The sequence below is a fragment of the Dama dama genome, chromosome 17 (genome assembly GCF_033118175.1).
Source record: "Dama dama isolate Ldn47 chromosome 17, ASM3311817v1, whole genome shotgun sequence".
Lineage (NCBI taxonomy): Eukaryota > Metazoa > Chordata > Mammalia > Artiodactyla > Cervidae > Dama > Dama dama.
In genome coordinates, this window is record NC_083697.1 from 49,635,293 (window position 1) to 49,648,202 (window position 12,910).

Sequence of the window (12,910 nt, forward strand, 5' to 3'; positions counted from 1 at the left end):
TGAACATAAATGTAAAAAGAGGATCCATTTTTGAGTGATATGAAACTTCAGCTTATTTGTAATTAACTGTCTTCAAGACAAAGTTCAAGCCCAAACTCCTTAGCACAGTGTTCATTGTCATTCATGATTTAGCTTCTGGTCGCTATTTCAGCCTCATCTTTTATCACTCGACCTGTGATCAGACTTGAAACCATTGAAGTTATCACTCTCTTGCCTCAGAATCTTTGCATATGCAATCGCCTCAAGATGAAATGTGTTAACCAAGAATTCCAAGAATGGAGACCTGGTGAAGGAAAAAAATGTTTATTTGGGGTTTGTTAGGATTGCAGCCCAGGAAGTAGAAATTCAATGAAGCTCACCTTGAATTGTGTTTGACTGGACTACAAAATGGGGGAAACTTATAAAGGTACCCCCCCACTCTCCGCCAAGATTGTATAAATTGTTTGTCAAGAATTAGGGTTGGAGCTGGCAAGAAGAAAATGTGCTTATTAAGTCAGGATTGGTTCGGGTTCTAAACTTTGAAACTTTGAAAGATGTTGCAACTAGCTGCTGCTAGGAGATACTGGTTTTGAAAATGGCTGATGGTGTCCTTGAGTTTGATACAGTTCCGAAAATTCAAGTTCTCTGTGATGTAGGCATGTGTCTGAAACCACATCCACAATGGCCCCTGGGGTCTATCTTCAATGCCTGAGCCATAGTTACTCCATCTGACTTTTGAGAAATCTTAAGTATGTTATCAAACGCTACTCAGCTCTCTTGGCTAATTAATCCTTCAGGCCTGAACTCAGCCACTCCCTGTTTCTCCAGGTGACCTTTTCTGACACCCTGCTATTGTTTGGTTGGGTATTTTCAGATTCTGGAATGCAAAAATAGGAAGTCAAGAAACACCTGGAGTAACAGGCAAATTTGGCTTTGGAGTACGGAATGAAGCAGGGCAGAGGCTAATAGAGTCTTGCCAAGAAAACGCACTGGTCATAGCAAACACCCTCTTCCAACAACACAAGAGAAGACTCTACACATTAACATCACCAGATGGTCAACACCAAAATTAGATTGATTATATTCTTTGCAGCCAAAGATGGAGAAGCTCTATGCAGTCAGCAAAAATAAGACCAGGAGCTGACTGTGGCTCAGATCATGAACTCCTTATTGCCAAATTCAGACTTAAACTGAAGAAAGTAGGGAAAACCACTCGACCATTCAGGTATGACCTAAATCAAATCCCTTATGACTATATAGTGGAAGTGAGAAATAGATTAAAGGGACTAGATCTGATAGACAGAGAGCCTGGTGAACTATGGACGGAGGTTCATGACATTGTACAGGAGACAGGGATCAAGACCATCCCCATGGAAAAGAAATGCAAAAAGGCAAAATGGTTGTCTGAGGAGGCCTTACAAATAACTGTGAAAAGAAGAGAAGCAAAAAGCAAAGGAGAAAAGGAAAGATATTCCCATTTGAATGCAGAGTTCCAAAGAATAGCAAGGAGAGATAAGAAAGCCTTCTTCAGCAATCAATGCAAAGAAATGGAGGAAAACAACAGAATGGGAAAGACTAGAGATCTCTTCAAGGAAATGAGAGATATCAAGGGAATATTTCAGGCAAAGATGGGTTTGATAAAGGACAGAAATGGTATGGACCTAACAGAAGCAGAAGATATTAAGAAGAGGTGGCAAGAATACACAGAAGAACTGTACAAAAAAGATCTTTACGAGCCAGATAATCACAATGGTGTGATCACTCACCTAGAGCCAGACATCCTGGAATGTGAAGTCAAGTGGACCTTATGAAGCATCACTACGAACAAAGCTAGTGGAGGTGATGAAATTCCAGTTGAGCTATTTCAAATCCTGAAAGATGATGCTGTGAAAGTGCTGCACTCAATATGCCAGCAAACTTGGAAAACTCAGCAGTGGCCACAGGACTGGAAAAGGTCAGTTTTCATTCCAATCCCTAAGAAAGGCAATCCTCAAGAATGCTCAAACTACTGGAAAATTGCACTCATCTCACATGCTAGTAAAGTAATGCTCAAAATTCTCCACGCCAGGCTTCAGCAATATGTGAACCGAGAACTTCCAGATGTTCAAGCTGGTTTTAGAAAAGGTAGAGGAACCAGAAATCAAATTGCCAACTTCCACTGGATCATCGAAAAAGCAAGAGAATTCCAGAAAAACATCTATTTCTGCTTTATTGACTACGCCAAAGCCTTTGACTGTGTGGATCATGATAAACTGTGGAAAATTCTGAAAGAGATGGAAATACCAGATCACCTGACCTGCCTCTTGAGAAACCTGTATGCAGATCAGGAAGCAACAGTTAGAACTGGACATGGAACAACAGACTGGTTCCAAATTGGGAAAGGAGTACGTCAAGGCTGTATATTGTGACCCTGCTTATTTAACTTATATGCAGAGTACATCATGAGAAACACTGGGCTGGAAGAAGCACAAGCTGGAATCAAGATTGCCGCGAGAAATGTCAATAACCTCATATATGCAGATGACACCACCGTTATGGCAGAGAGTGAAGAGGAACTAAAAAGCCTCTTGATGAAAGTGAAAGAGGAGAGGGAAAAAGTTGGCTTAAAGCTCAACATTCAGAAAACTAAGATCATGGCATCTGGTCCCATCACCTTATGGGAAATAGATGTGGAGACAGTAGAAACAGTGTCAGACTTAATTTTTTTGGGCTCCAAAATCACTGCGGATGGTGATTGCAGCCATGAAATTAAAAGACGCTTACTCCTTGGAAGGAAAGTTATGATCAACCTAGATAGCATATTAAAAAGCAGAGACATTACTTTGCCAACAAAGGTCCATCTGGTCAAGGCTCTGGTTTTTCCAGTGGTCATGTATGGATGTGCGAGTTGGACTGTGAAGAAAGCTGAGCACCGAAAAATTGATGCTTTTGAACTGTGGTGTTGGAGAAGACTCTTGAGAGTCCCTTGGACTGCAAGGAGATCCAACCAGTCCATCCTGAAGGAGATCAGTCCTGGGTGTTCATTGGAAGGACTGATGCTGAAGCTGAAACTCCAATACTTTGGCCACCTCATGCGAAGAGTTGACTCATTGGAAAAGACCCTGATGCTGGGAGGGATTGAGGGAAGGAGGAGAAGGGGACGACAGAGGATGAGATGGCTGGATGGCATCACTGACTTGATGGGCATGAGTTTGAGTGAACTCTGGGAGTTGGTGATGAACAGGGAGGCCTGGCGTGCTGCGATTCATGGGGTCGCAAAGAGGCGGACACGACTGAGTGACTGAACTGAACTGAACTGAGAAACAATACAGGCACTCAGGGGAATGTGCCCTGGAAAGCCCTTCATTGTTGTGGCAAAATTACTGGAGAGAGAGTGAAGAGACCTACGTTCTTGCCTCGGTGTCTGCCACTGAGGAAGCTGTGAGGCCTTGGGGAAGTCCCTTCTCCTCTTGTGGGGGTCAGTTGCTCTGTCATTTGAATAAGGAAGTAGGACTATGGTTAGTAGCTTCCAAGCGACATCCTTCAGAGCCTAACGACTGCAGACACAGCCCAGGTAGGGAGCAAAAGGAGGGAGAGACAATCCCTGGATCCTGTCTTCTCGTCTCCTCAGGTCTTACTACATCTGCTTCACATCCTGTAATTTTATCAGAACTGGGGGGAGAGAGGGGAATTAAGAGCTCAGAAATGTTAGAAAACCACTGATCTTTATAATTACAGTTTCATTCAGGGCTTCTCTGGTGGCCCAGTGGTAAAGAATTCACCTGTCAATGCAGGAGACACAGGCTCGATCCTTGATCCTGGAAGATCCCACATATCTTGGAACAACCAAGCCCATGCACGACAACTATTGAGTCTGTGCTATAGAGCCTGGGAGCCACAGCTACTGAAGCCTATGTTCCCTAGAGCCTGTGCTCTGCAACAAGAGAAGCCACTGTGATGAGACGCCTACACCCCGCAACTAGAGTAGCCCCCGCTTGCTGCAACTAGAGAAAAGCCTGCGAGCGACAACAGAGACCCAGCACAGCCAAAATAAATAAATGGACAAATAAAAAATTTTTATAAAAGTCTCATTCAGTTCACAGGTTATCTTGCAACACAGGAAGATGAAGAGAGGGAGATGGTTGAGGAAACAAAGGCGGTGATGCCAACGTCTATGGGAGGAAGCAGGGAGAGTCTGGCAACCCGCCAGATCTCTTTGGTCCTAAAAAATGTGCTCCAGCTAGCACAGAAGTGAGAGGCTCTGCGATAAGACTGGACATTAGGAGTTTGGAGTCCAAAGCTTGGGTCTTTGGGATTTCAAACAAGTGGCTCCTAACCTCAAGCAAACAATCTGTTTCCTGTCTCTACACACTGCCCTTTTCTGAACATTTGAAATTGTAAAATATATAGTCTATTGTGTCTGGGCTTTTTTCACTTCATGTAATGTTTTTGAGATTCATTCATGTTATAGACTTATATTCTGTGCAAAGGATTTCCAGTCTGATGAAGGATAAAAATATGACCCAGAGAGGCAGTAACACATGATGAACTTCATTGGGTGGTGCTTAGGCTTACACTGGAGAGGAAGTAGCTTTCAGGATGAGACCATCCAGAGACTTATGGCTAGAAGTCTAGAAGAGGGGGGGAGCAAGGGAACTAACAGAGAACTGGATCAGAAAGGGGGCTTGTGTGTTTAGGTAATGTTTCTCGGCAGTGCCTGGCAATCTCCAGGTCAGACAGATGGAGATCAGCAGTTTGGGGTCTTGGGGCCCAGGACATACTTTTTGAATGCTAGCAGATATGGGGTGAGGTTAAGTGGAGCATACACATACCCTGGAGAAGAAAATGGCAACTCACTCCAGTATTCTTACCTGGAAAATTCCATGGACAGGGGAGCCTGGTGGGCTACAATCCATGGGGTCTCAAAGAGTCAGATACGACTGAACTGCACACACACATTACACATTATACACACATCAGGGAAGTTTAAGTTGCTAAAAATCTGCTTGTTTGGAATATTTATAACTGGATCCATAACCATTCAAATTTCATCAGGACTTTTGCCTAATAGGTTTCAGTCTGAAGAAATAAACAACCTAGGGACCAATATATACTGACCATATTTGGCTCATTTATACAACAAACATATAGCAGTATTTCATCTCTTTCCTTTTCTTTTTTTTTGTTGAATTGTATTCCATTGTATACCACATTTTGTTTATACATTCATCAGTTGATGAATATGTGATTGTCTGTTATAAATAATACTGCTATGAGCATTTATGAACATGTCTGTTTGTTGGGGTATGTTTTCATTTTGCTTGGGCAGTTTTCTGGGAGTGGTTTAGCTTGGTCAAATGATAACTTTGTTTACCTTTTTAAGAAACTGTCAAGCTATTTTCAAAGCAACTAGATATATTTTACATTCCCACCAGCAATGTATGTGTGGCCTAATTTCCCCACATCCTTGCTAACATTTGTTATTGTCTATAACAGACAATAATTGGTGCAAATAGTTGGTGCAAATTGGTGTCTCGTGATTTTAATTTGTCATCCCCTGAAGACTAATGATGTTAAGCATTTAAAAATACATATATAAACAGAAAATTTGCCATTGTGCCCATTTTAAGTTATAATTCAGTGGCATTAATTACATTCTCACTGTTGTGCAACCATCACCATTATCTTTAAAAAAAAAAAAAATTTACTCATCTGGCTACATCGGGTCTTAGTTGCAGCACACAGACTCTAGTTGTGGCATGCAGGCTTAGCTGCCCCTTGGCATGTGGGATCTTAGTTCCACAACTAGAGATTGACCCCATGTTCCCTCTATTGCAAAGTAGATTCTTAATTACTGGACCATCAGTCCAGTAATGTCCTGGAAGTCCGGTACTTCCAGAAGAGAAGTCCTTCTGTTGAGCATTTTAAAATGTGCTTATCAGTGATTCATTTCTTGGTGATATGTCTATTCAAATCTTGTGTCCATTTAAAACTGAATTGTTGTCTTGCTTATTTATTATGCTATTTATTCTGGATACAAGTCTTATACCAGGTATATAGAGTGTAAATATTTTCTCCCAGTCTACGACTTGCTTCTTCATTTTCTTAATAGGCTCTTTTGAAACACAAAGATGTTTAATTTGATGAAATCCGATTTATCAGTCTTTTTTCTTTTATGGATTGTACATTTGGTGTATCTAAGAATTCTTTGTCTAATCCAGGGACACAGGATTTATTCCTAATTTTTCTTTCTTGAAGTTTTATAGTTTCAGCTCTTAAACAAAAGGTTAGTTATAATCCAATTTGAGTTAATTTTTATGGTGTGAATTAAATTTTATGGTGTGAGGTTAAATTTTATGGTGTGAGTATGGATATTCTTTTGTCATGGGGATATTCAATTGTCCCAATGCTATTGGTTGAAAAGACTATTTTTTGTCCATTGAATTGTCTTGGTATCTCCTTAGAAAATCAATTGACCATACATATTATGTCTTTATTTCTAGACTAAATTCTGTTTAAGTTAAATATATCTGTCTATCTATCTTCTTATACCAGTGTCACATGTCTAGATTACTAATAGCTTTATAGTAAGTTTTGAAGTGAAAGTTCTGCCACATTTTTTTCCTTCAAAATTGATTTTGCTATTCTGACTTTTGCCTTTTTATATAAATTTTAGAATCAACTTGTTAATTTCTGGAAAAAAAACTCCCAGAATCTTATAGAAATTATGTAGACTCTATAATTTACTATGGGGATAACTGACTTCATAACAACTGTCTTCTGATCCATGAACATGGAATGTTTCTTCATATGTTCAATTCTTATTTCTTTCAGTAATGGTTTCTAATTTACAGTGCACAAGTCTTATACTTTATTGGTTAATCTATTATTAAATATTTTACCTTTTTTGAGGCTGTCATGAACTAAATTGGTTTTTAAAAAATTTTTATTGGAGTATAGTTGATTTACAATGTTGTATCAATTTCTGCTGTAATGAAATTGTTTTCTTAATTTCATTTTGTGGATTGTTTGTAACTGTTCTGCAGAAATACAATTGAGTTTTGTATATTGATCTTATATCCTGGACCTTGGTATACTCACACATCATTTCCAGTAGTTTTAAAAGAAAACTGTGTGGATTCCTTAGAATTTTCCCTATACTGGGTTAAGTAATCTTCAAATAGAGACTATTTTACTTCTTCCTTTTAATCCAGATAGTTTTAATTAAAACCTTTTGCATTGATTCACTAGCTAGCTAACATTCCCTAGCTAACAGTGGTGGTGCTATATTCAGTCATGTCCAATTCTTTGCAACCCCGTGGACTGTAGCCTCTGTCCAGGGAATTTACCCGGCAAGAATACTGGAGCACTTTGCCATTTCCTACTCTGGGGAATCTTCCTTACCCAGGGACTGAACCCACTTCTCTTGTATTGGCAGGCAGATTCTTTACTACTGTGCCACATAAAACCTCTAACAAAATGGTATTTCAAAATGATGAGGGAGAACATTCCTGCTTTGTTGCTGATCTTGAGGGGAAGACGTTAAGTCTTTCACCATTAAGTATGATATTTAGCTTTAAGTTTTTCATAGATGCCCTTTTTCAGGTTGAAGAACTTTTCTTCTCTTCCTATTTTGTAGAAAACTTTTACTTGAATGAGTGCTGGATTCAGTTAAATGCTTTTCCTGCATCTATTGAGATAATCATGTGGCTTTATTCTCTTAATAGGGTGCTTTACATTAGTTACTGTTCAGATGATAAACCAATCTTGTATTACTGGGATAAATCCTACATGATCAAGGTATATAATTCTTTTTATATGTTTCTAGATTCATTTAGCTAATATTTTGTTGAGGATTTTTGTGTCTATATTCCTGCCCAGGTTGCACAGTGGTAAAGAATCTGCCTGACAAGGTAGGAGACACAAGAGATGTGGGTATGATTCCCGGTTGGGGAAGATCCCTGGGTGTAGGGAATGGCAACCCGCTCCAGTATTCTTGCCTGAGAAATCCCATGGACAGAGGAGGCTGCTGGGCTACAGTCCATGGGGTCAAAAAGAGTCGGACACGACTGAGCAACTGAACATAAACACACATTTCTCAGGATATTAGCCTACAGTTTTATTTTCTTGTGATATCTTTGTCTGACCTTGGCATCTGACCTTTACCCGATGCTGGCATCCGAGTAATAGTGGCTTCATAGAATAATTTGGCAAGGTTTCCCCCTCCTGTATTTTTGGGAAGGGTTTCTGAAGGATTGTTTGTTTATTATTTACATACTTAATAGAATTCACTGAACAAGCCATCAGGGTCTGGAGTTTTTTTTGCCTTTGGGAAAAGATTTTTATTTACTAGTTCAAGTTTTGTTGTAGGTCTTCATATTTTTATAATTTCTTCTTGAATCCATTTTGATGGTGTTCTAGAAATTTGTCAATTTCATTTAAATTGTCTGGTTGTTGCCATAACATTGTTCGTACTAATCCTTTGTACTAAAAATTCCTTTAATTTCTGTACAGTAGACTCCTCTTTCCTTCTGATTTTTGCTATTTGTGTTTTATCATTTTATTCTTGGTCAATCAGGAAAAAGTTTGGTCAATTTTTGGAAGAGTTTCAAAGAAACAGCTTTTGGTTCTATTAATTTTTCAGTGTTATTTTGTTTCCTGTTTTGGCCACTATAATTTTTTGTTCCTTCCTTTCTCCATTTGCTTTGGGTTTAGTCTGTTCCTTTTTTCTAGTTTCTTAAGGTGGAAACTTAGGTTGTTGATTTGAGATTGTTCTTCTTTTACAATATAAACATTTAAAACTATACACTTTCTTACTAGCATTGTTTTAGTTGCATCCATACATTTTTGATATGTTGTGTTTTCATTCATTCATTTTCAAATATTTAAAAATTTCTTTTTTTTCTTTGACTCACCAGTTATTTTGAAATGCATTATTTAATTTCCAAATATTTCTGGATTTCCTGATTTTATTTCTTTCTTGTTTCTGATAAGGAATCTGCTACTAACTGTATTATTGTCTCTCTATGTGATGAGTCATTTTTCTCTTGTTTCTTTCAAGCTTGTCTTTAGCTTTCAACAGTTTGTATATGATGTGTTTATTTATTTAAACAGTGAACTGCAGTTGATTTACAATATGGTGTTAGTTTCAGGTGCAGAGCAAAGTAATTCAGAGTGTATATATATATGTGTGTGTGTGTATATATATGTATGTATGTATGTATGTGTATGTATCTGGAAAAGAATATATATATATTCTTTTTCATTATAAGTTATTACAAGATATTAAATATGGTTCCCTGTGCTATATAGTAAATCCTGTTGTTTATCTATTCTATATACAGTGGTGTACATATTAATCTCATACTCCTAATTTATCCCTCCCCTCTTATACCTTTGGTAATGATAATGTTTTCTATGTTTGTGAGCCTGTTTCTGATTTATAAATAAGTTAACTTGTATTTTAGACTCCACATAAAAGTGATATCATGTAATATTTGTCTTTCTCTGTCCAACTTACTTCACTTAGTATGATGATCTCCAGGGGCATCAATGTTGCTGCAAATGGTGACATTTTATGCTTTTTTATGACTGTGTAACATTCTATTACATATATACACCACTTGTTCTTTACCCATTCATCTGTCAATGGACATTTAGGTTGCTTCCATAGCACATGCGTGCACATGAACATTGGGGTGCATATATCTTTTCAAGTTAGAATTTTCATCTTTTTTGGATATATGCCCAAGAGTGGGATTGCTGGATCATATGGCAACTCTATTTTTAGTTTTCTTAAGGAGCCTCTATACTGTTTTCCATAAAGCTGTATCAACTTACATCACCACTAACTATGTAAGAAGGTTCCCTTTTCTCCATACCCTCTCCAGCATTCATTATTTGTAGGCTTTTTATGATGGTTATTCTGGCCAATGTTGAGGTGATGCCTCATTGCAGTTTTGATTTGCATTTCTCTAATAATTAGCAATAATGAGAATCTTTTCATGTACCTGTTGACCATCTGCATGTCTTCTTTAGAGAAATGTCTATTTAGATCTACCTATTTTTTGATTGGGTTGTTTGTTTTTTGACATTAAGCTCTATGAGTCACTTGTATATTTAAAAAATTAAGCCATTGTTGGTTGAATCATTAGCAAATATTTTCTTGCAGTCTGTAAATATTTTTTTGTGTTGTTTATGATTTCCTTTGCTGTGCAAAAGCTTAATTTGATTAGGTCCCTTATTTTATTTATTTATTTTTTTTTGCTTTTATTTCTTTCACTCTGGAAGACAGATTAAAGAAAACATTGCCATGATTTATGTCGGAGAATGGTTTGTCTATGTTCCCTTCTAACAGTTAAATGGTGTCATGTGTTATATTTAAGTCTTTAAATTATTTTGAGTTTATTTTTGTATATGGTGTGAGGGAGTGTTCTAACTTCATTGATTTATATGTGGCTGTCCAGCTTTCCCAACACTTGCGGAAGAGACTCTCTTTTCTCTATTGTATATTCTGGTCTCCATTGTTGAAGATTAATTGGCTGTAGGTGTATGTATATGATGTAGTTAGATATAGATCTATTTGTATTTATACTACTTGGACTTCATAAAACTTCTTGAATCTGTAGATTCATATTTCTTATCAAACTTGGGAATTTTTTGGCCATTATTTCTTCTAATATCTTTTGCCCTTTCCCTCACTTCTCTCCTTCAGATATTACCATTACATGTATGTTGGCATGTCCAATGGATTCTTACGACTGTTTGAGGCTTTATGCAATTTTCTTCTTTTTTATTCTTCAGATTTTATAATTTTTGTTGATTTATATTCAAGCTCACTGATTCTTTATTATGCCATCTCAAATATGATGTTGAGCTCCTCTAGTGAAACTTCCATTTCCCATATTTTATTTTTCAACTGTTAATTTTCCATTTCAGTTCAGTTCAGTTCAGTTGCTCAGTCATGTCTAACTCTTTGCGACCCCATGGATTGCAGCACGCCAGGCCTTCCTGTCTATCACCAACACCCAGAGTTTACTCAAACTCATATCCATTGAGTCGGTGATGCCATCCAGCCATCTCATCCTCTGTCATTCCCTTCTCCTCCTACCCCCAATCCCTCCCAGCATCAGGATCTTTTCAAATGAGTCAGTTCTTCACATCAGGTGGTCAAAGTATTGGAGTTTCAGCTTCAGCATCAGTCCATCCAATGAACACCCAGGACAATTTCCTTTAGGATGGACTGGTTGGATCTCCTTGCTGTCCAAGGGACTCTCAAGAGTCTTTTCCAACACCACAGTTCAAAAGCATCAATTCTTCGGCACTCGGCTTTCTTCATGATTCACCTCTCACATCCATACACGACAACTGGAAAAACCATAGCTTTGACTAGCGTACCATTGTTGGCAAAGTAATGTCTCTTCTTTTTAATATGCTGTCTAGGTTGGTCATAACTTTTCTTCCAAGGAGTGTCTTTTAATTTCATGGTTGCCGTCACCAACTACAGTGATTTTGGAGCCCAGAAAAATAAAGTCTATCACTGTTTCCACAGTTTCCCTATCTACTTGCCATGAAGTGATGGGACCGGTTGCCATGATCTTAGTTTTTGGAATGTTGAGTTTTAAGCCAACATTTTTACTCTCCTCTTTCACTTTCATCAAGAGGTTCTTTAGTTCTTCTTCACTTTCTGCCATAAAGGTGGTGTCATCTGCATATCTGAGGTTATTGATATTTCTCTTGGCCATCTTGATTCCAGCTTGTGCTTCATCCAGCCCAGTGTTTCTCATGATGTACTCTGCATATAAGTTAAATAAGCAGGGTGACAATATACAGCCTTGACGTACTCCTTTCCCAATTTGGAACCGGTCTGTTGTTCCATGTCCAGTTCTAACTGTTGCTTCCTAACCTGCATACAAATTTCTCAAGAGGCAGGTCAGGTGGTCTGGTATTCCCATCTCTTTCAGAATTTTCCAGTTTGTTGTATCCACACAGTCAAAGGCTTTGGCATAGTCAATAAAGCAGAAATAGATGTTTTTCTGGAACTCTCTTGCTTTTTTGATGATCTAACGGATGTTGGCAATTTGATCTCTGGCTCCTCTGCCTTTTCTAAAACCAGCTTGAACATCTGGAAGTTCATGGTTCATGTATTGTTGAGCGTGGCTTGGAGAATTTTGAGCATTACTTTACCAGCGTGTGAGATGAGTGCAATTGTGTGGTAGTTTGAGCATTCTTTGGCATTGCCTTTCTTTGGGATTGGAATGAAAACTGACCTTTTCCAGTCCTGTGGCCACTGCTTTTCAAAACATGATTTTTATCTGTTTGTTGATATTCTCTATTTGATGAGTCAGTCACCATACTTTCCCTTAATTTTTACACGTAATTTCTTTTAATTTTGACTACTAGCACATTTTTGCTACCAGCTTTAAAGTTTTTATCTTCTAAGTCCACCATCTTACAGGATCTCTGAGAGACAGTTTCTATTGACTGCTTATTCCCTAAGCATTTTCTACTTTCCTATTTCATCAAATGTCTTATAATCTTTTATTATAAACTAGAAATTTTAGATAATATATGGTAGCAACTCTGGTTTCTGACTCTCTCTCTGGGAGCTGTTGTTAACATTGTTTTTTGTTTGTTCATTGACTTGCTTTGACTTATTTTGTAGAGTCTCTCAACTTCAGTCTTTGCATGTCTTTGCTAATTTTCTTTTTGTTCTTGCTTTCCTTTCTAAGCTTGCCTTCCTACAATTAACCCTAAGTTCAGCATAGCTTACTAATTGGTCAGAGGTTGTATTCAAGCACCTTCAGTCAGTGAGGCTTCTACCCTTGGCTGATGGATCTCTCTATGGATTTGAAAACACATTTAAATTCAAGCAGGTTAGAAACCTGCCCTTGCTTTTACTTTATGCCTGTTTGTGTCTTCTCTGTTTGTACACAAAATCTCACATTATTCA